The following is a 24492-nucleotide window of genomic DNA, read 5'->3' on the forward strand; positions in this document are numbered from 1 at the left end:
GCTAGAAGAAAACATTTTTCAGTTAATGTGTGCTGAATTTATTTACATTCAATATGCCTAAATATACTACTGAAAAGATGTGTGTAAAGTCCAAACAAGTATGCAGAATGTTCTTTGCAAATTAGGTCAGTGTATATGTATAAGTATCTGTAAGTCTCCTATTAACATCAGCCATACATACCCTATAAAATAATGGATACCTGGTACCTGGATGCCAAATTGCATGTTTGAGCAATTTTTATAATCTCTAAACACTTAGTAACATTTTACTATGTGGCAAACTCCTTGATAAGTGCCTCATGTGAACTTTTATGACAATGATTAATACAGTGAATATTGGCATTTATCCTGTATTTGCAAAAAAGGAAACCTGACTGAAAGTGCATGCGTCTAATATGGTTACATTTTATTGAGGTTGAGAGCTGACTTTCTAGTTGAAGTGTATTTGATTCTGAAATAGGACCTATTTTCAAAACCTTTCCTGGTTAGTTTATGCATCTCTACATGCATGTACATGTATGAGTCAATTCACAGATGCACATAGATGTTCAGATAAAGACTGCATTCTGTGGGCATAGATACATACACTGTATATAATAGTGTTCTAGATATGCATACATACAGTCCATGAATTCTTGCCTATTAGTTATAGATTTGATGAGCTTGTATGTATAATTATATAATGTACATTTGGTATAGGACATATGTGTATTATACATATAAAGCAACTAATTATTTCTCCCCTTCCTTCACAAGCATATAATTTATTGATAGAAACTACTTTTTTCTGTTCTAATAACATAAAATCCTGTCAGTAAGTATGCTGTATTTTCTAAAAAGAATATATTTGTTTGTGCTTATCACTTTATCTTTTAGGATTGCACACAGAGGGTACAAGGTAGATTCTTTGGACTAAGAAGCTAGAACACTTCTTTCTTTTGTGCTTGCTAGCAACAGCTGTGGTCCCCATGTGGTGGAGGTGTGGACCACCATCAGTAAGTGCTAATTTGTCAGTCTAGTTGAGACAAAGATACTATTATACAGCTTTGTCCTCTGAAGAAAATATACAATCACAGCTGGAATTCAAGTACTTGCTTTCATGATGAAAGCAGGGATTTGCAACAGAAATGCCTTTTTGTTCTGCTGTCCCATTCTTGCTTTCCCAGCTTGTGGGCCAGCTGCATTTGTACCTATTCTTTGTGATCTGCATTCTTAGCAAAGTACGGATGCTAGCAAGGCACGGTCTTGCCCATAATCTCATGGGCCATTTTTGCACCAAAGCAAGACTTTATAGTTCTAAGATTTCTTGAAACTCTGAGACTGCTATACTCTCTAAAAAGGTTTTGATTTCCAAAACCCTTGGAACAAGAAAATGCTGCTTCTCTCCTGTGAGTGGCATTGGCAGGTGTCTATGTGCCTAAGTATTTCCGTATATAAAATAGAAACCAAAGCAATTGTAATTGGTGATTACTTAAGGATCTCAGAAAAGCAAGCATAATACAAGCACACACAGATATAGTTCAAATTAGAATTAATTAGAATTAAAAGTTCAAAGATATTTTTTGAGAAGTTGAAAAGGAGAGGTTGGAGAGAAGACTCAGAGGTTAAGAATATTCTTGCTCTTTCAGAGAACCTGAGTTTGATTCCCAGCATCCATATCAGGTTGAACAGCTTTTAACTCTAGCGCCTTGGGAATCTGATGCCTTTGACCATGAAGAGCATCTGAGTTTTCATACACACACTATCTCTCTCTCTCTCTCTCTCTCTCTCTCTCTCTCTCTCTCTCTCACACACACACACACACACACACACACACACACATTAATATAGTAAAAATAAGTTTTTAAGTAAAACAGAGAAGTTGAAAGGAATAGTCTGAACAACTGAATGCCTCAAGACATGGATGTTGCTGGGACCTGGTGAACGAGTTATGTCATCTTTGACCAAAGACAATTAAAAACTCTAATAAACTATTGCTTTAAAAATACAACATGTTTCCTCACTTACCAGAGTCAGAAATAATGTTAAAACCTTTTAGTACATTTCACTGAATCCTCGTAAGAACATAGTTGGTATGCTCTCCTCCGTAGCTGGCTGACAGAATCAGGACAGGACCTTTATCTATAGTAAACCTGAGATGTGCCACATCTCAGCATTAAAACTGCCCAGAAAGACTGAAGACTTCATAAGGTACACCAATATGACATGACTTTGACTGTTGATTGAAATCAATAAAAGAAAAGAAAAGCAAAATGAAAAACATTCAAGCAGAATGTGAGCCAAAGGCAACATTAGAAATTATCTGTAAGGAAAAATAAATCAAAGTTCAGAGCCTACCTTGGTGCTACACTCCTGTATCCTAATGCTCAGAAGACTGATTTCTGGGAGACCAAGTCTACTCTGGTCTACATAGAGACTTCCAAAACCACTAGTGCTACAGAGTGAGACTTTTTATCAATTATCAGTCAGTCAATCAGTCAGTCAGTCAATCAATGAAGCACATTACTTGATATGACAGTGAGTTGTTCCTGCCATCAATGAGGACTGTTGATTGGAAGCCTTGTATCCCACACAGTGCTGGTTCTTTTCGCAGTGTTGCTATCTCTTCTCCAATCTGAATGCCAGCCAGCTATGCTGGTGGGAATCTGGAAAGCCTAAGTTCAAAGCTAGTCTTCTAGCCTACATGAATGGAGCCACTTGGGTGCTCAGTGCACGGGCCAAACATAGAACACACCATCATGAACTCAAGTACCTTCCTGGCAGGAAGTATCTACATTTGTTACACACAAAACCTGACGACTACAAGAGTTTAAGGAATTTGGCTAAGGACGAGAGACCTCACAATCCAAAGAACTCTGTTGTAAGTTCATCGGGGGAACCTAATACTTTGTAGAACTGTCTGGAAAGATGTGATGAGGTTTTCTCCAGAGAGATCTGAAAAAAGGGGTAAACGGTTTTGATGCCACCTGCTGGTTATGGAAGGTTATCTTCCAATGTTTTCTGTTTTGAAAAACAAACATGTAACTCCTTAGCGAGCAAGGATTTGGTTTTCAGGAATATCTTGACTAGACAAGTGCTAAAATTGGGCAGAATCCTAGAGAGGACCATAGAAGACCTTTGAGGAAAAGGTTCATGAGAAAGGAAAAGAAAGTGGTAAAAGTGGGGAAAAAAGGGCCTCAGTTTTCCCAATATCCTGCGACTCTAGGCTCCTCCAGCCTAGAGATTTGATACGTGGCAAAGGGATTTCCTTCCTCTTCTTCCAAAGTTCCCAGAGTTCCACATGACCTGATCTTAGAGGCTAAATATTATCACTTGAGTGAGGACCATAGACTGAGTCTTCCTGTACTCCATACCTGCACCACTTACTTTCCTGTCTCCCACTTGACCTAGGAGGTTTGCCTAAGGAATAGTTAGAGTAGACACAGTCTTGTCAGAAGCTGCTTCATTAAGAAGGCAGATGACCTCCCAAGGGTAGAGATTTCAAATTGTTTTTGTTTGGGGAGGAATGGGGAAAGCTCGGGGGATTGGGATGGGAAGGGAGGGAGGAAGAAAGGATATGGGAGCAGGGAAGTATATATCTCAACTAAGGGACTCATTTTAGGGTTTACAAGAGACTTGATTACAGAGGGGATCCCAGGTCCAGGGAGAGATCCCCAGATTGTTCTCTGGACAGAGGAGAGGGTGCCTGAATCGCCCTTGGCCCATAACTATACTGATGAATATTTTGCATATCACCATAGAACCTTCATCTGGCGATGGATGGAGATAGAGACAGAGACCCACATTGGAACACTGGACTTAACTCCCTAGGTCCAAACGAGAAGCAGAAGGAAAGAGAACGTGAGCAAAGAAGGCAAGATCAGAGGGAACCTTCACCCGTTGATGGATGGAGATTGAGACAGAGACCCACATTGGAGCACTGGACTGAGCCCCCAAGGTCTAAATGAGGATCAGAAGGAGGGAGAACATGAACAAGAAAGGCAGGACCGTGAGGAGTGCGTTCACCCACTGATACAAGGGGAATGATCTAATGAGAGTTCACCAAGGCCAGTTGGACTGGGACTGAACGAGCATGTGATCCAACCAGATTCTCTGAATGTGGCCAGATTCTCCTAATGTGGCTGTTACGGGGTCTTTCTGAGAAGCCATTGACAATAACACTGGGACTTGTTTCCTCTGCATATACTGGATTTTTGGGATCCAGTCTGTTTGGATGCTCACCTTCCTGGACCTGGAGGGAGGGGGGAGGAACTTGAACTTCCCACAGGGCAGGAAACCCTGACTGTTTTTAGGGATGGAGAGGGATTAGAGGGAGTGGGGGGAGTGGGAGGGTGTTGGGAGGAGGGGCGGAAATGGAAACTTTTATAATTTAATAAACTTTTATAAATTAAAAAAAAAAGAAACACAACTGAAGGATGGTGTTGAGTCCCTACTGGAGAATGAGGACCCTGGCATTAATCCCTAGGTGTGTAGCAACTGAAGGTTGGAGCAAACACCCTACTTTATTCCAATTCATTCTCCTGAAAACAATCTCTTCTTTTGATATTACCAGCAGTTGAGAGAGTCAACCACTACTATCTTTAATCTATTAAGATATTTTAACCATCTGAGACTTAAGATAAATAAATAAATAAACAAACAAACAAATAGGTGTTTATTGACTGCCAAATGACCCAGGTACACTGCTCCTGAGTTCTTACCCAAAGGATTCCAAGTCAATATATTACAGAGACAACAATGCTTATTTCACCACTTGTTTACAATAGTCAGGTTGCAGAATTCTTTCAGGTATCAAAAAACAGAGGAACAAAGAAAGATAGTGTGGTATTTCTCACCAGCTGATATTTTTTATTCACCTTATTGATCTCCTACCTCTTCTTGAATGGGCTATTCAATGATATATGGCCTTGTCTATCTTGTTCAACAAAAGTACACGGAAGTTCCTCTAGTTTCTTCAGTACTTACAACAGTGTTATTATAAATTTTGTCATATGGAATCCTGCAAATGGTTGTTGGATAAATTAAGAAATGAATAAGCTACCCAGAGAGTGGAATGATAAGTACGGCTTTTATCAAAAAACAAGCAAATAAAAATCACCATGGACAACCTTGTTTTGTATTTCTCTGAAGAGCAGTCTCTGGGCAGAAACCGTTCTGTAACAGCAGCCTGCAGTGACAGTATTTCCAAGGAACACCATTTCTTTCTCTTAAGTTACTGACATTCTCTGCAGGATATTCATTATTCCTACTTGAAAACTATCATTGTCAGAATTAATTTAAAGAATCAATAATTACTTTGCAAATTCAAGCTAGATCCTATTTTGTTGTGAGTTTTCTACTTCCATCCTGTTTCATGTGTCATTTTCTCCACCTTCCTCTTTCCCTTCTTCCCATCCCTGTCTCTTCTCTCTCTCTCCCTTCCTCCCTTACCCTCTCTTTCTCTCTCTTCCTTCCCCGTCCCTCTCTTTCTCTCCAGTCTTTCCTCTTCTCTCTGCCTGCTTTCTCCTTCCAACTTCCATTTTCATTTTCTGTGGGTACAAGACAAAAAGTAGTTAGAAGGAATAAGCTCTGGGATTCTACTATGAAGCATAATTTTTATATATTCCCATATATCATATCCATAATTTTAGTTTTGGCAATGTTGGTTTGTTGCTCAGATGTGAGAACTATTACTGGCTTTATTTCAGAAAGCAGAAATTTCAAATACATAGCTCAGAGCTGCTTTCCTTTGCAGTATGAGGGCTATCAATAATCTTTCAGATCTTTGTTCAAATCCCTCACTTCCTCCTTTCATGTAGTTTTAAGCCAAACTGCCTCTGTTTCTTACTCTCCATATCTGCATAATCAGCATATATAAAATTGAACCTACTGGGAGGACTAGAAGATAGGCTAATAATATTTACAATGGTACATTTACTTTGTGAGAGGCATGCTTTTCCAAGGATAATATATTATCATACGATCACAGTAGCTCCACAGATACCTCTACCCCTGTGGGAGAGTGTAACATTCACTGTATTCGTGAAGTCATGAAGGCTCTCAACAGTAAAGGTGGGAAGTTATTTGGATTGAAGCCTCTCAGCATGCGTGCCATTTTGCTAAGCCATGCTGCAGGTGGATGTCAGGTAGAATAAATTCAGAGGTGTTGATCATCCTTTTCTAGCCTGGAAACCAAATTCTAACCTTAGAGGGTTAAAGAAAGCTATTAATAATCCTGTACAGTGAACAGTGATGTTAATCCAAAACAGCATAATCAACAACACTGCTCCCTAACAAAGGACACCAGACTAACTAAAAAGTACTGGCTTTGATAGAAGCTATTTCAGTAAGAAAGCAGTCCATCTTTGATGTGGGATTCCCCTCTGTATGCTGTGAATACCATTGGTTAATAAAGAAACTGGTTTGGCCTGATAGAGTAGAACAGAGCTATGCAGAGAAAACTAAACTGAATGCTGGGATAAGGAATGCAGAGTTTAGAGAAGCCATGGAACCATCACCAGAGAGAGATGCAAAACTTTACCTGGTAAGCCACAACCATGTGATGATACATAGATTGCTAGAAATTGGTTAAATTAAGATGTAAGAATTAGCCAATAAGAAGCTAGAGTTAATGGGCCAAGCAGTGATTTAATTAATACAAAAGAAAGGGAAATTGGATGGGATAATAGATTAGTATGAGCTTACTCACACAAATAATAATAGTAAGTAATATAGTGAATATTTGTGAGCTATTATTTATAGGAAATTACATTGGTATAGATTCTTGTATATTGATACAAACTTAAATTATATTGAATATGTTCCTATTTTTGTCTATAATAATTGTATACCTAGGCAAAGTTATTTTGTAATATTGTATGGATGCATACTTCTACCTCTGCTTAAGACATTTTGTATATTGATACAATTTTAGGATATATTTATCATATTGCAATATACATTTCTTCCTCTGACCAAGATACTTATTCATTGCTTACATTTTGAGGTCCATTGTTCTCATTTGTTGCACAGTTGTTTAAAGATTGTTTAATATTCTAATACAAATTTTACTCTTTAAGTTATATAGATATTAAGAATAAAAGGTCAATAGTCATCCATGTTTGTCATACTTATAAATAGACTAGTCAGGTTCTTTAGATACATAGATATTGTATTCTGCATAGATAGGTATTCTTCAATCACTTCAAAAAGCTGTAGAATATGGCATTTAAATAACTTAGGGTTCTGTTGACATGAGATAGGATTCCTCCTGGCAACACCAATCTATTCCCAAGAGAAGGTTGAGCACCAAAGACACTCCACTTGGAGCTTGTTTTCTTCTTGGCAAAACTGGCCTTTGGGCAAGGAACTGCCCATGCATCGACCACTGACAAAACGCATGATGTCCGGACAGGACAAACAGGATACAAGAAAAAAGACTGTCAAATCTTGACAAGACAGGGTAAGATGGTTTTAAAAAATTCTTCCGCCTCTGAAAATGGTCTGTCAGTTACTCTTGCTCCAACATTGCAAATGAGACTTTGGGTGATTGCCCAGGTAGCCAGTTGTCTCTGTCATTTGTTGCACATTTTGGAAGTTGCTTGATTATACTTATTGCTTACTCAAGTAATATTATGTCCCTTCTCAGGTCTTTGATGGAGTTGAAAACTAGATAGTTGTAGTTACTTTTCTTTCATGACTTGGCCAAATTATTTATAATATAAGACTTAAACTCCTTAGGATAGCATAATTATTGAAACATTTATCACATTTTTATTGCTTGATATTGTTTATGCTGGTTGTAATTCTAATTTTTATACCTGATATTTGTTCTTATTGTATATAACTTTGTGTTAGGCTTCGAACTCTCTTATTTAAACAAAAGTCTGGGCATCCAAGAGAGAGGGAATGCATGCTTTACATGGGCATTTATAGAGTAAGAGGTCATGCCCAAGTTGGGGGGTAACATAAAGGCTACTGGCTGTAGGATTTCCTACAGCACAGCTTAACAGATATTATTTATATTATGTCTTTAAAAATATAAGAATGTTAGAGGTATAGATAGGAAATTTGATCTTTCATATAACTCACTCATGCAGAAGAAAGCCAGGACCCCATGGTTGTACCAGTCTCATCTGACTTGAGCCATGGGGGGAGCTGCATGAAAGGTATTCTAATTGCACTATGTTGGAAAGTTAAGGAATAAGTAAATCAGATTTTCATTTTTCAAGATCAGCCAAAGCACACTGCTGTGATATTTGCTTTCCGTGAGGCTGGTAACCATTAACTAAACAAAGCCGAAGGACTGGCGTTATCCACGGGTTCACTAACAGCAGATTCAGATTAGTGGATTGACGTTCGAAGCAAGTGTGTATTGATTAGAAGTTAATTCATACTCAGCTCCTCTTCCTGTGCAGTCATCAGGAGAGGGAGGATGTGAAAACAGTGTGTAGACAAAATCTTTTAGCACTGCCAGCCTTAGAAAGTCTTGTTTGTCTTTCTCATCGTATTGACAAGTGCAGTTCAGCTCAGGGCAGTAGCGCCGCATCCATCGAACCACTGGAACCTGAGGAGCTTGGGAAAGGTGTGTTTCCTTGGGGTGTTTGTCCTCAGGCTGTGTCTGCACTCATCTAAAAAAAAATGGGTTGGAGCTCTCGAGGCACGCTCTTCATCCGGGATAATTACACAGGGACCCAGCACAGCAACGCCGATGGGATAGACTACACCTCGCACTGCAGCAGGACTTTAGAAGGCAACATCTACCTTCTCTGGAATCTAAATAAAGAGTTTTCACACACACAATCAATTAAAACAAAATTTGCATTTTCAGAAATAAATAACCTTCTGTAATATTTTTATCTGAACCCAAACAAGACCGAAAGGGTACAATGGAGTGATTATGAGCTTTGAAATTTACAAGGATTCAAGTCATCCGCATCAATAAAGTCTCTTCCTCCACTTATCAAATCAGCCTTAGGAGTTACTCCTCTACTCTGCAAAATCTCACTCTTCTTTGCATTCTCACAATAATTGTACTTAATCCTGCAAATAAACAGGAGTGCCGTGTGACTCTCCATCCCTCACTGTCACCCCTGGGCCACAACTGATCTCCCCAGGGGGAGAATTTGACCTGTCACCAATTGGTTTTGATTACTTTAGGATAATCATTGGCCTACCCTACATCTGTGATGTAGCTTACAGTATTATTTTAATACGTTGGGAAAGTTGAAGAAATATGTAAAGAAGCACAAACTAGGAAGCTGTCAGTAATTTTCTGTACAATAGTTTAGAGAGGATAAATAACATGTGAAATTAGAGAAAAACAAAATTATAGAAAGAAATGAGCAAAGGACAGTGCTTCCAGGTCTATTCAGATTGTGGAGCAGATGCTATGACCCACAGGTCAAACTGGTGCAAACAGACAGCCTTGTCACAGGCCAGGTTCTTTGGGTTGCCCAAATTGCCTAAAGACAGAGAGAGGGGTCAGGGGCTGGAGAGATGGCTCAGCGGTTAAGAGCATTGCCTGCTCTTCCTAAAGGTCCTGAGTTCAATTCCCAGCAACCACATGGTGGTCCCACAACCATCTGTAATGAGGTCTGGTAGCCTCTTCTGACTAACTGTATACATAATAAATAAATAAATATTAAAAAAAAGACAGAGGGTCGGTTCTTCAGATCACCCTATAGCTCTTGACAGCAAAGCAGTTGAAAGTTCTCTTTCTCTGAGACCAAGAGGCCAGCAGAGAGCCTGGAGTGCTAGGTGGTGGTCTCACTGGGCAGGTTTCCTAACTTCTTTTTGAATGACTAGTCAAAAGAGGCTCATCTTTCTCCTGAACACTCAAAATTCATGCTAATTGCTGTTCCAAACTGCTTGTCAAACCTTGAGTATCCTAATTAGGGTTCCTATTGCTGGGATGAAAAACAGTGACTGTAGCAAGTTGGGGAGGAAAGAGTTTCTTTGGCTAGTACTTCCACAATTCCTGCTCATCATCAAAGGAAGTCAGGACAGGGAATCAAACAGGGCAGGGACATGGAGTCAGGAGCTGATGCTGAGGGCATGGAGGAGTGCTACTTAGTAGCTTGATCCCATAGCTTGCTCACCCTTCTTTTTTGTAAAACCCAGGATCATCAGCCCAAGGATGGCACCACCCACAACTTGCTGATTTTACTCCCATCCAACACTAATCAATAAAATGCCTACAGGCTTGCCTACAGCCCAATCTTCTGAAGGCATTTTCTCAATTGAGCCTCCCTCCTCTGTGATGACTGTAGTTTGTGTCAAGTTGACATAAATCTAGCCAGCACAGTTAACCCACTAGCTAGTACAAACAGCCAGCACAACTAACTTGTCACAATGCACATCACTGTTCAGCCACAACTTTCCCTTTCAGAAGCTTAAAAATTCCCATAATTTTTATAAAGGCAAAAATATAAAAAAAATCAGTCTCTTGAAAATATTTTGTCTCTCTTAAAATCAAAATTCTTTGTAAAACTCTAAAATCTCTTTAAAAGTTTAAAGTTTCTCAACAGTGGTGTCCTATAACATCAAAAATAAATTATAAATTAAAAGCTTTCTTATTTCGAAAGGAAAGAACAGAGCATAGCTACCATCAAATTAAAGGAAAACTAACCTCCAACTGTGTAAATAACATACTTTCCAATGTCTGGGTTCTACTCAGGATTTTTCCAAGCTCCTCCAATACACATGGGTCAGCTCTTTGCCTCTATACTCTTCAACACACAGTTTCTTTTCTAGGCTCCAGCTGGGTCCACTCCATCATTCTTGGTATTCACCCCGGTACTACCATTTCCAAACACTGTGTTCTCTTGCTGCAACTGGACTGTACTTCCACCGATAGCCTCCCCTGGGCTCTCTTCAGGGATTCCAGTCCTGCTACACAGTAACTGGCCTCAGCTGCTCTCCACAACCCATTCATGCTTTTAGTATCAGTGCTACCTGATAACTCTTTACTACTAAGTACAATTGTAAGGTCCAATCTTGTCTGTCAGAACACAGCTTCTGTGTGCTGGCCCAGAAGAAATACTTCCCAGAAGACGTCAGCAATGCTGCTCTCTACTTCTTCACGGCTGATTCTTCAGCTTTAACTGATGGATACCATACATACTTAACCCAAACAGCCTGGCAGAGTCTTTTGAAGTCTCAGGCCACTGCTCTCGAAATTCTTATCTTGCCTGCTCCTACAGATCAGCCTCCTGAGCTCTCTCTCAATACTCATTGACTTTTGAGCCCAGAGTTCCAAAGTCCTTCTACAAAGCTTCTCAAAACAGTAAGGTCAGAACTGTCACAGGAATATTACACGATCCTGGCCGCAATTTCTATTCCATTTATGGTTACTAACGCCGTGATGAAACTCCAGAACCAAGGAAATCTTGGGAGGCAGGCTTTATTAGGCTTATACCTCTTAATCACTGTAGATTATTGAAGGACATCAGGACAGGAACTCGATCTTGGAGGCAGGAGCAGATACAGAGGACATCAATTGCTGTTTACTAGATTTTTTTTTTATGCCTTGCTCAGTCCGCCTGGTTATAGAACCCAGGATCAACAAAGTAGGCTGGGCACTCCTATCTCAAACACTAATTAAGTAAATGCTCCGTGGGCTTACCTACAGCCCAAACCAGTGGAGTCATTTTCTTGATTGAATGTCCTTCCTCTCTCATGGCTCTTGCTTGTGTCAAGTTTATATACACACTAGTCAGCCCACTGTTTTTGATTAAAACTAGATTCTTGCTGCTGTGCATTTGTTATACATAGTGATAAGGTGCTGTGGGACAATGGTCTTGTACCTTGTAAAGATTTATCACTTGTATTGCTTAAATACAATGCTGATTGGCCAGTTAGCTAGGCAGGAAGTATAGGTGGGGTGACTAGAACAGGAGAATTTTGGGAAGAGGAAAGGGTCAGTCTGCAGTCGTCACCCAGACCAAGAGGAAGCAAGATGACAATGCCTCACTGATAAAAGTTATCGAGTCACATGGCAAGACACCTGTGTCACAGGGCAAGATACAATTCTAGCACAGACAAGAATTATGGACTAACTTAAGATGGAATAATTAGTTAATAAGAAGCCTAAGATAATAGGCCAAACAGTTTATATTAATGCAAGCCTCTGCTTGAAACTGAAGGGCTGCAGGACCAGATGGGACAGAAATCTTTGTCAACAACAAGGTTCATAAAATCATTTTTTGTGCAAGTATGTCATGCACTTTCCTTTTGTTTATTTCCTACCCTCATCTTTTACCCCATTTCTCTCATTTTATTATGTTCATTTCCCCAAGGCAGTTTTGATTCTACTTTTATGTCCCATGTACATAAATTGTTTTATTTATCTATATAAAATCTGGGGCCCACGAATGGAAGAAAACATGGTATTTGTTTTTCTGAATCTGACTTATTTTATTAAATAAGAATTTCTCCAGTTATGGCTATTTTCTTCTAAAGAACATAATCTCATCAATGTTTATTGCTGGATAAAGCCCAATTATGTATATAAGGTACATTTTCTTCATTCATTTATTCACCTGTTGACAAACATCTAGGATGATTGCATAATTGGGCTATTATAAACAGATCACTGTGCAAGATTCTAAGTGTCCTTGATTTCATGATCTACAGTTACTTAGATATAAAACCATGAAAGGGATAGCCAGGGAACATGCAGTTTTACATTTAGTGCTTCAGGAACCTCCACAATGTCTCTAATGAAGACTTGAATTTTTTACATTCCCATCAGCTTTGGGTAGAAATGTCTCCTTTTCTCTAAACTTGTCAGTGTTTGGAAGAAAACATAAGGGAAGCATGGCAAGATACAGATAAAACAAGGACTTCCTGAAAGAACTCTAATAGCTCAGAAAATGAAATCAAGAATTGACAAAGAGAATTACACAAATGTTGCAAAAAAAAAAAACCTCACAACTTCGGCAAAGCCAGAAAAAACTGAATATTAAGTGAAGAGAAAGTCTACAGGTAGGAAAAAGTGTGATATATTGATGTGTGTGTGTCTATGCAGGTGAATTACAGGGGACTGATATCTAGAATATATAAAGACCCCTAAGAATCCAAAGTAACCAATCAATGAATGAACTAATAAAACAATCACAGTTCTCAAGAGATGAGAACAATAAGATTATATTTAATATCTTTATCCATTAGAATAGCTTAAATTAAAACAAATGGACATGTCCATTTCACCCCAGGAAGGGTTGCTTTTCCCAAGAAGACATACAATCCAGCATGATGTTTTAAAACTTTTGTACTTTATATTATTCAGAGAGTTTTGAGGGCAGATGTGAGAAGGAATTTTCTGTTGTTGTTAGTGTAGTGAGGGACTAGGTGTATATTGAGAACCGGAGCAGTGGGATTTCACAAAGCATTCATAGATGGATTATGAGCATAGCTCAGAGAGAATGGATTTTAAAACTGTGGGGGAACATATTGAAAAAGAAAGGAAAGGATAAAGAGAGGGAGGGAGGAGTGAAAGAGAAAGAAGAAAGAAAGGCAGGAAGAGAAAGAAAGAACTGAAGAGAAACGGCAAGGGCATCCTTGTTCCTATGTATTGCAGAGTGTGATGACAGGCCAGCTCTACAAAGTCGTAAAAATTTGGGTTCAAATTCCACATTTTCTGTATCATGTCCTGTTCACTCGGAGAAAAAGTCCTTTACTCTCTTTGATGTTTATTTTTAATTTTCAGATTAGTCAAGACTGTCTTACTATATTTTTGTTAATAAGGAGCAGTGCTTGTACACTGTTTATTACATTATATAATATATTATATGCCATATGTTTACTTCCTCTTTAGTGTCCATAACAATTGGAAAGGCCCTAAGAATAATTGCTAATGAAATGTTGTATATATGATGAGATAAGCGAGTAAAGAAATGAGTATATATACAGGAGTCAATCAGTGTAAATGGTAAGACTATTTGGTTATTGAATGAACCAAAGGGTGTATAGAAAACCCAACATCTATTGTCTTTGAAGTCTGTACAAAGGCCAGGAAAAATAAAGGCCAAATAGTTCCCATCTAGAATTGAAGGAAGTCAGATATTTAGGTGTTCACTTTTCACTTTTGGTGATTAAAGGTCCATGGATTGATAGGTGTATAGCATGTTTAACTCATGCATAAGTAAACTGGGTGTTAGAGACAGGACATGAGGTCCTCACATCACAATGAGTTTTAGTGGTTTCCAAGAACACTCATTTAAGTTTGGAAAGTTCTCTTCTCTTCTCATTGAAAAGAAAAAATGACCCAATGAGCACAAGAATAGGAATGTGCTCTCAACGTATCAATTCCAGATTTATACAAATCTAGTAAGACAAGTGACAGACAAATGCATGGAATTAAGTTTAAAACCTTTGGCAAATGAAAGGAAATAATCGACCTTGAAGAGAAACCCACAAGAACCGGTTAGGTAGAGGCTCCCCACCTGTGCGCAGGTCATAAACTCCACAGAGGTTGTGTATCAGATATCTTGTATATCGGGCATTCGCATTATGATTCATAACACTTTCAAAATTAAAATTGTGAACTAGCAACAAAATTATTTTATTTTGAGGGTTATCACACCATAAGGAATTGTATTAAAAGGTTGCAGCATTGGGAAGGTTGAACTGCTGGGATGGAGGATCATGCGCCTTGATAAGGGAATGGTGTGTAAACACATAAGGAAGTTAATGGCCAAGAAAAGAAGTAACGTGACTAGAAAGACTTCTGTCAAGTAAATGTTCCTCTTGTATATTTTCTATATTAATCTTCCAGATGTCTGCAGTACTTAATACACATCCAATGTTCTGGCTAACAGGGGGAATGTAGCAAATGGCCACCCCTCTCACAAAGCAGAAAGTATCTTTAGCACATTTTCTTAAGGAAACTTCAAGTTATCCATAAACTTAAAGCCAAATATGAAATTAATTGTTTTGTGCCACTGAGAAAATAATGTGTCCATCAAGGATAAACCAAGGTAAGGTGGGCCAGAGCTACTTAAGTGCAGACAACTATAAACACAGAATGTTGCTTTCAGAGTTGGAGCATTTTAGGAAAGCATTGGACCTTCTAAGGTATTAGGATACCGTTGTGAAAATGAAGAGCAGCAACCTCCCACATAGGGTCGCTTGAAGTGTGTAAAAGGAACAAATAAATGACTGTGACCTTTGTCACACTGAAAGGTCTAGGGGAAATTATTCCTAGTGAGATGGTGACGATGGTTCGTTCTTTGACTGCTTCTCCATGAAACTGATGATGTGGGCTGTGCACCTCTGACGTGGCTAGCGTGTTAGCAAAGCCTGAAATGGAAGCCTGTGAAATAATACGTCTGTCACATGAAGGGTAGGTGTAATAGCACTTTTACAGGGAAAGCAAAGGCGTGTTTCTTAGGCTCCTAATTTTAAGTGGACCTGATTGTCAGATAGAGCATCAAATTTTGTTTTCTCCAAATAAAAAGGATGGAAGCTCATGGGATTCGAGCTTTATTGTTTCCCAAGGTTGTCATTAGACTCAAATACAAACAAAACTCCCATTTTGCCTTCAAACTATAAACATTAAATACATTTCAAGAAATGGAGTTCTTCCTTAAGTTATGACGGTCATAAAAAGTCACCAACCTTCTTGAGATTAAAAGAAGGCTAAATGTAAACAGACTAAGAGTGTTTAGCTGTGAATTAGGACTGTTTGGGGCAGGCATTATCTCTGAAGGCTGCATCAGTGATTGCAAGCAATGTTCCCATAATACTGATGGATGAGGGAGAATAGACTCAGAACAAAACACAGACTCATTCTAAGGAGAAGCAAGAGATTATAGAGCAGAATCAATTACCAATTTCTGTCATATTCTTATGGAATCTAGGGCTTCTTATATTTGTCTGGCTTTTTAAGCACACATTAGTCTACTCCTCCAGAAAGACCCCTGGAAAGTGAAATTTTCCTTAATTACCTAGGCAGTTTCACAAACTTTGAGCTCTCGTTTTCTCTTTGTTTTTGTAAAATAAGGTGTATTTTGTATGTTCTTCTTTTACTGAAAATGTTTTAAGTGAATGACAAGTGAAAGATTGGAAAAATTATTAAGGGTATCTATAAATTACTAGAAAACTAAATGATACATTGGGTGTTAATCACACACAACCTCTTCATGGTGTATTAAGACATAAATAACCTTAAAGAGACTTTGTACAATTAATTCACTAAACAATAAAGAACATTAGTAGTAATAAATAGTCCATAGAAGGAACAGGGTAACCACATAGAAAAGAGATTTTAGAGTTCCAGAATGAAACCATTCATGGCAGAAATAGGGTCCATGGAGAAAATTCAAACACTAATGAATGTTCATATCTGTATGACTTATAGGGTTGATAAAAAAGAGACAGTATAAATAATATTGGTCAATATTATAAGCTAATTTCTGTCGGAATGACAATATTTATTCCACCCAAGAGAAATATATCCAAATTTAGTATAAAACTTTGAAATAATCACTGGACCTTCATCCTCTACATATAATTAAGTGAATGAAAACCAGAGTAGGGTACTGTACTTTCTGTAAATTCACAACTTCTATGGTAAATCTAGCCCCTTAACACACTGTGAGGTCAGCATGCGGTTTATGAATGACTAAAATCACAAAAGAACAGTCATAATTTTACAAGGAGGGGTTCCCACAAAAAGACAAGGCTTGTCATATCCATGGAAAAATCTGTTTTGAAACATTGGAATTCTAAGTTCTATAGAGGGCCGTCAGAACATTTTACCTATTCCACATATTTTTTTTTACACATATGTCTTCTCACTCAGCAACATGTAGGAAATAAACTTCTCATCCTCAGTAATTTCTAAATGACGCCAAAACCAAACAGAGTCTTCACAGCCACCAGAGTTTCCGACAGTGGAACTTCACGATAAGTGATCAAAATTGTAAGTCATTCATGGAATTTGTAAGCTAGAGCTGTAAGTCAAGGTAAGGGGTTGGAATTTGTAACCTTTATGGTGATCATTAGAGTTCTGATTTATTAGATGAGTCATTTATAATTCAAGTGGAAAACAAGGTTGACAAAATCAAACCCTGCTATTTCAGATGTGTTTTATGACTCAGACAAATATCCCCCGTGTGTGTGTATTTACTGCATAGTAGACATAAATTTTGAATGTTTCAGGATTTTCTTACATGTCTTATAATCAATCACATGCTGTCAAAAATGCATTGCTCACTACAATCTCTAAAGAATGATTATAAATCCTAGTGTGGTTATTCACTTTAACAGGAAGTGGTTTGTAGATATGAAGTATGTTCTCTAGTTTGGGGTGACGAAATTGTGACTTTGTAAGTTAGAAAAATAACAGCATTTCCCTAACCTGTATCAGATTATGTGTCTGAGGACTGTCCCTTTGGTCAAACACATCCATCCATTCGCAGGCAGGCATTTACTTAGTTAACAGTGTTCTGCTCTCTAGAGAACATCAAGACACGAATTTATTTACTATGTGCAATTGCTTCCTGGGATTCTGCAGACAGAAGTGAAGCAGACAGACAACTGTCATGAGAACAAAGTTTGATCTACTGTTCTACCAGCTGTGCAATCCCTCCTGAGTTACTGTTCCTTTCACCCCTTCACCTGCATGTGTAGACGTCTGCACAGAAGCTGACACATTACATTATTCATGGCGGAGGGTACACATCTACACAGATGCTGACACCTTTGCATTAGTCATGCATTCAGTTGTGATCTTATCATCTTCTCCAGATTCTCACTAGAGCCGGGTTTTTCTTTACTTTCCTATCTAATTCTATTGTTTGTTTTTCTCACTAACAACTACCAGACATTTATTTCATTACAGTATACTTTGGACATAACCACACATACTGTCCAAAGTTATCAGCCGTTTTTTCCAATATTGTCATTCAGCCTGACTTTTGCCCATTCTTCCACATATGCTTCTCCATGAAGTAATTCATTCCAAAAGATAACCAAAGAACTACCATGTACACTAGTGCTAACAGGGCTACCATGAAAGTAATATATAAGAAAAAACTGTGCATGCAATATACTACTTGCTCTCATATATCATGGGGAAGTTGTGTAGTTATCTGGCTAAAACTTTGGGATCAGATACTTTCTGAGTTCAGGATTATCTCTAATTTGGTTTTACCAAGGTAAAACTACATGAACAATTTCTTGGAGTTCTTAAAGTGCTTCTATCTGAACCCTCTTCATAAAGGGGTTTTATCTCTCTATGGGACATACCTCCTATCTGCTAGCTTGCAGTAGTCTGATTTGCTTTGTGGCACAGGTCACCAGTTACCTCAGCTCTGCTTCATATTCATTTTATATGTGTACTCTACTTGTACTTTATTCATGTATTTTGAAATATAACATCAAATTTTTTTTCCAGAACATAGGGCATAAATGAAATTTACAGGAAGATAAAACATAAGATTAAAATTTCAGGTCAATCATTTTACAGGAACTTCATCTGTTTATCACATTACTTTGTGACAATAATCTTTCATGGTAGATATCATTATTATGACTTCAAATCATGTAGAAAAGTTGTGTAATTCTTTTGCATTGAAACAGATAAATGCTCTTACTTCTATCTCTGTCTCCACAAAAATCTACTCCGATTTTTTAAAAGTTTCATTTCATAGTTTTTACTGGTCAGACACTAGAAATAATCACCAGCCAGCACTTGCGATATAGATGTGGCAATAAATATTTTTTAATGAAAGATCTTCCCAGAATTTTCTGCTTTCTATCGACTGCCAGACATTGTGGAATATTGTGGCTGGCTTACAATTCTTCAACTGCTAAACACTTTTCTAATTATAACCATAAAGATATAGTAGTTGAAGCCCAAGTAACTTGGTGTTCTTTGTCAAAGTTATCTCTGAATGTCACTTAAAACTGATTATAATACAATAGCTTTATTGTGCCCAGTGTACTTACCTTTCCCCCAACACGCGCAGGTTACGCATGCAGGTAGTTCAATTATCCTGAGAACTCTCTTATTTAACCGAGGCTATTTAATATTCATTTTTCTAGTAGTGAGAACACTACAGTTGAGAAATTCAGTAAATTTTCCGGGTCACTTTTGAGAATTACATGTTTCCTCCTACAAGAAACTCTGATTTTAACCTTTCAGGCCCACGTTGATAGGAAGTCTCGTTACGGCTCTTCCAAATTAAGGCAGCCTCTGTAATGGGCCTCTGCAAAAGTCTCTCTCAACGCTTTCTACACGGTTGTAAAGCTTAGAATATTTCTATGACAACAAACCATGCTTTTTCTGAACGTCAGGTATATAGAGAAATTTATAGACATTATCTCATCTTACACTTCCAATAACATATAGTACCTTCTGGCCTACATCGTTATCTCCTTTTGTCAAATAAGGAATCTGAGGAAATCGAGATAGGCTAAATAGCAGGCGTACAGTGGAAAAATTAAGGATTGGAGGTTGGTTCAAGTCTGTCTCAATACATAGGCTATTATCTTAACTATCATGTTGACTTCTTAGTGAAAGCCTAACTCTGAATTAAAAATGTGACATACTGGAAAATGTTCTTTAATATTAGCATCCATTTTAAAGGAAGGTGATATTTGCATTAAAAGATAAAAACTGCTGTGAAATTGTTCAAAATATCTGAGCCATCATGAGGATTTATGGCATTAGAAAAGACCCCTATTGCATAAACAGACAGACAGTATATATAGCATATTAAAATGTCAGGAGAGGTATGTGAGCGATTATGAAAAATAGTATCAAACAGGATTCCTTAGAGAAAAAGAGAAGCCATAAAACACCCCGAAGAGTGTGAGGGCTTTATATGCTTACATTTTAGAAGAAACACAGTCTGTTTGAGGGCTTTCTCCACAGCATGTTACACAACACAATGGACTGCGGTCACTAGTGGTTTGCTCCCCAAGGACTGCTACTATTTTGGTATCAGCTTACTTGTTATAGCAAGTCATGATAACCAGCCAGAAAAATATCATAAATTATTTTCAGAAGAGAAGATTTTATGAGTGTCTATGAAAATAAATCTTGGGTGCATGATTGAATGGTACTATCGCTCAAGTCTTCTTCAGAGTAATCCATGGAAAAGTTGGTGAATTCATGACAACTGGGTACTTCAATCATATTTTATTGACCCAGAGAGGTGTTTTTTCTTTTCCTTTTTCCTAGAAGAGCATTCAGAGTTGACATCTGATGAAATTTTTGTTTAGAGACACTTGTCTTTTCAATTATACACTTGTGATTTCCTTTTAATGGGGAGTTTGGCAGTGAGTTGAATCTACTGAGATCCAATAACAGCTGCAAAACTTCAACCCTACACCTGTCAGTTTAGAAACAAAGACAAGATAACATAACTTCTCGGCCAAGAAGCTCAGTGTCTAGGTGGATATTTCTAGTCTGATATATATATATATATATATATATATATATATATATATATATATATATATATATATCTCCACTAATACACTTGACACCACAACCATACCAATCTGCTGCTTTGCCCTAAGCTGCGCCCTCATCTCTAGTTGATATCTTATAAATTATAGTATCGAACTGCATAAAATACATATCTGTGCACCATTCCATCTGCCCCCAATATGACTTTTGTACACCACGTCCCTAGTTTAATTCCTTCTGCTAATTAAAGATTTGCCTTGACAGACTTTGTTGACTCCCCATGGGAGGCCTCACACTCTCTGAGGAGTAGATGGGGGTGGGGTGGGGAGAAGATGGGGGAAATGAGAGGGTGGGAGGGAGAGGGAGCTGAGACCGGTATGTAAAATACGATTGTTTTAAATAAGACTTGCTTTAAAACCACCTTCTCAGGAAGCAATATCTAAGTTCTTCAAACCCAAACACTCACAAGTTGATATATATATATATATATATATAAAATATATATATAATATATATATTATATATATATATAAATTTTGTGTGCATGTTATTGACTCAGTGTTGAGTTCTACAATGATTGCTCATAAAGCCAAGACGATGAAGACTACTCTTACCTTGCAATGAGTAAAATGAGTGACTTAGACATGGTGGATAAATGGCCATGCTGTGGACTGGTTGGCACTGACTTGGGATCAGTTGAGTGAGCCTACCTTAAACACTATGCACCCAACACTGTGCTCAGCACTCCAGACATACAAATAGATGAAAAGAACAAAGCTTTCTCTTCAAGGACTTAGCTAAGGTTACTGCCAGATAAGAAGGAAAGATAATTTCATATTCATTAAAGGAGTATTTGTATAATAATTCACAATTTACAAACTGTTTAAATGGCCCAGAGCACATCAGGGTCAAATAATATGCTGTTCGACTAAATAACTGAAGATTGATTTCCATTGTACAAATGAGCCATCTGAGTCTGAGCAAGGTTATATGCCCTGATCCAACAAGGCAAAAGAAGCTTGCAGAAACTCAGGCAATGTCCGGCTCCATGATTCACTCAGTAAGTGTCTTGACTCAGAGCCAAGCAGTAAGACTTCCAAACAGGGAAGTGTGTTTTTGAACCTGGAGAGGAAGAGCATCTATCACTGGATTTGTGGAGGTCTCCTGCCTGAAAGACATCATCTTAAATGTGTCCTGGGGTGTCAACAGGTTGACATCATTGATCAAGTATTTGGGGAGTGAAGAGACTAAACATCATCCCAAAGGAAGGCTTAGCTTTGGAGAATTATCGTTCTTCTGCTTCCCCTGACAAGGGCATAAATCAGAAAGTGGATGCACCCATCCTGCTTGGGGAAATTGCAGCTTTGTGAATAAAACCACTAATCTGGGTTGTCACTGCCCAGTCTGGCTGCCAGGTCACGATTTCAGTTTCTCACCCATCAGCCCCAGAAACTTTTCTGTTTCTTTAATTTTTTATATAAAATTTATATAAAATTCTTTATATCAAATTATATATAATATATATGTATTATATATAATTATATATTTTAATTTTCCTATTGGAACTTTAGTAGGATCTTCTTATTTAAACAAACATACAGAAATCAATATAATGTCAGGCATTTTAGTCTTTAGTAGGCAGAACTCCCTGCTTTAGGTGTTGGTCTTATTTTCTTTCCTCCTTCAAAGAAGAAATCTGGGTCATCTATTATAACCTGGCAAGATTTTAAGAGTTGGAAATGAAATGAAAAGTCAGAGACCCACTTTCGTGTTTATATGGAGCAGTGTGGTGTGTTTACACTGTGTGGGGCATGACAACCAATAAGCAGTTTCAAGTGTGAAAACTTCAGTATAAAAACACGGTTTTGAGAAGATGGCTCAGGCTGTAAAGGACTTCCTACATGAACATCAGGACCAGTGATCAAAATACCAGAATTCACAGAAATGCTAAAGACATGTGATGGTTCACCAGTAATGCCAGAACTCAAAAGATGAGGACAAAAAAGTTTCAAACTGATTTTCTAGACCAGAGGTATTGATGAGTTCTCTCTGTACTGAATTGAGAGATCTTGCCTTATAAACAAGATGGGGAATTATGGAGAAAGACCCCCTGCATTAGTAAGGCTTCCACATACATGTGCACACACATGCATATGCACATACACATGTCATACACATTGACAGATAGGCAGGCAGGCAGACAGACAGACACACACACCAATTATATATGCAGGTAAAAAAATCAAGGTAGAGATGTAGAAAATTCTAGAGGCAGCAAAAGAAGAGGAAATGGCTTAAATGCGAAGTGAACAATAGTCTCCTGGTGTCCATGATACTGAACTTAATAAAATGACAGATATTGGTAAAAAAGAAATAGATAATGATACAATAACATAGAATGAAAGGAAGAGGAAAACAGAGTGAACAGCATGTGTGTGGTTTTCAAGGATGCAAATGAAATACACTGTGTTTAGAACTTAAAGTTCAAGATGTCACCTCAGAGTGATAGGCTAAACCATTAAAAATAAAAAACATGAAAAAGAGCAAGATTAAGATCTTATATGAGATATCGACCTTCATCTAGAAGGTAAAATAGGATTATTGAGGAAGTGTAGATAGGGCATGAGGGTAACAGTGACAGAATTTTGGAACGTATAGCTCACAGCAGACAAACAACTGGGAAAACCATGAAGAGACTCGTGACAGACTGAAACACACTACAAACTAGTCTTCTGAAGGGATTGTCTTAGGTTTCTCCCCCCTGGGAAAATTAGTGTGGTGTGTATGCATGGATATGCGTGTTTGTATGTTTGTGGGCACACACATGTGTGTGTGAGAGTTCATGGGTATATGGACACATACATGTAGAAGCTAGAGATGGATGTTGGGCATCTTCTAGTCTTCTGCATGTTATTCATTGACACAGATTCTCTCATTTGATAGAAGAGCTGGGCAATTTAGTTCATCTAGCTAGCCATATCACCCTGCCTGTATGCAGAAGTTACAGGTGAACCATGTCTATCTGGCATTAACTGTGTGCTGGAGATCTGAACTCTGATCCTCACGCTTGCATGGCAAGTGCTTTTTCCACCGAGACATCTCCCTAATCTCCGGAAGGAACGCTCTCAGTGTTTACCCTCTGATACCAGCCTGTACGATAATGCATTTCATTATTGGACAGAAGAGTATCTTTCATTGGAGTCTTTGTGTTCTAGGTACTGGGTGATGGCTTACAGGATTTTGCTTAGTAAAACTTTACTGACTTCCTTTAGGATGGAGAATATAATTTTCATTTAACAAACTTTTTGGAATTTTGTAAATAATAACTGATTTTTGCACTGTCATAGTAGGCACAAATGTCTGGACTTCTGCTCAGATCTAATCAAACCAGAGTCTTAGTGTGTATTTCCTCTTTCCACATACTTTTCACGCATCCCCACTGCCTCATTTTAGAGACAGATAATTCCAATGCACTACTTTGCGAACATTTTTTATACTGTCTAGATTTTGTTTCTTTAAAACAGGACAGATATAGAACATTTAGAGAATTTCCTGCAATTTGACTTTCTTAGGGAAACTATTTTTGGAGAAGGAAGAGTGAAATGTGAGGAGATAGGAAACAGTCTTAGTTACGGGCAGATGGCTTGTTTATACAGGGTCCTTTATCTTCCCTTTTACCTCTGCAGAGCAAACTGCCTTCTCCAAATTAATGTTTGCAATAGATCAGAAGCAGTTGTGTGGTCAGGTTCCTGACCACCGAATGAAATAAAAGTAAACAACTGAAGTTTAGAAGGATGCTTGCTTCTCAGAAGTTTCAGCCTGGATTAGAACGGGTCCTTTCTTTCTCTGAGCTATGCTCTAAAATCCCGTGCATGACTCTGGCGATTGTTTATTGCTTCATTACAGACTCACAGTAAAAGGGAAGCTGCAGAGACTTAAAGACTAGCATTGCTTCAATATTTACAAATAGCCCCTTTCTCTGGTTTTACTATGGGCATGTGTTTATATGTGTATTAGTCTCCCTCTCTGTCTCTGTCTCTCTGTGTGTGTGTGTGTGTTGTGTGTGTGTGTGAGAGAGAAATAGAGAC

Source organism: Myodes glareolus, chromosome 24, assembly GCF_982192425.1.
Source record: "Myodes glareolus chromosome 24, mMyoGla1.1, whole genome shotgun sequence".
NCBI classification, from domain to species: domain Eukaryota; kingdom Metazoa; phylum Chordata; class Mammalia; order Rodentia; family Cricetidae; genus Myodes; species Myodes glareolus.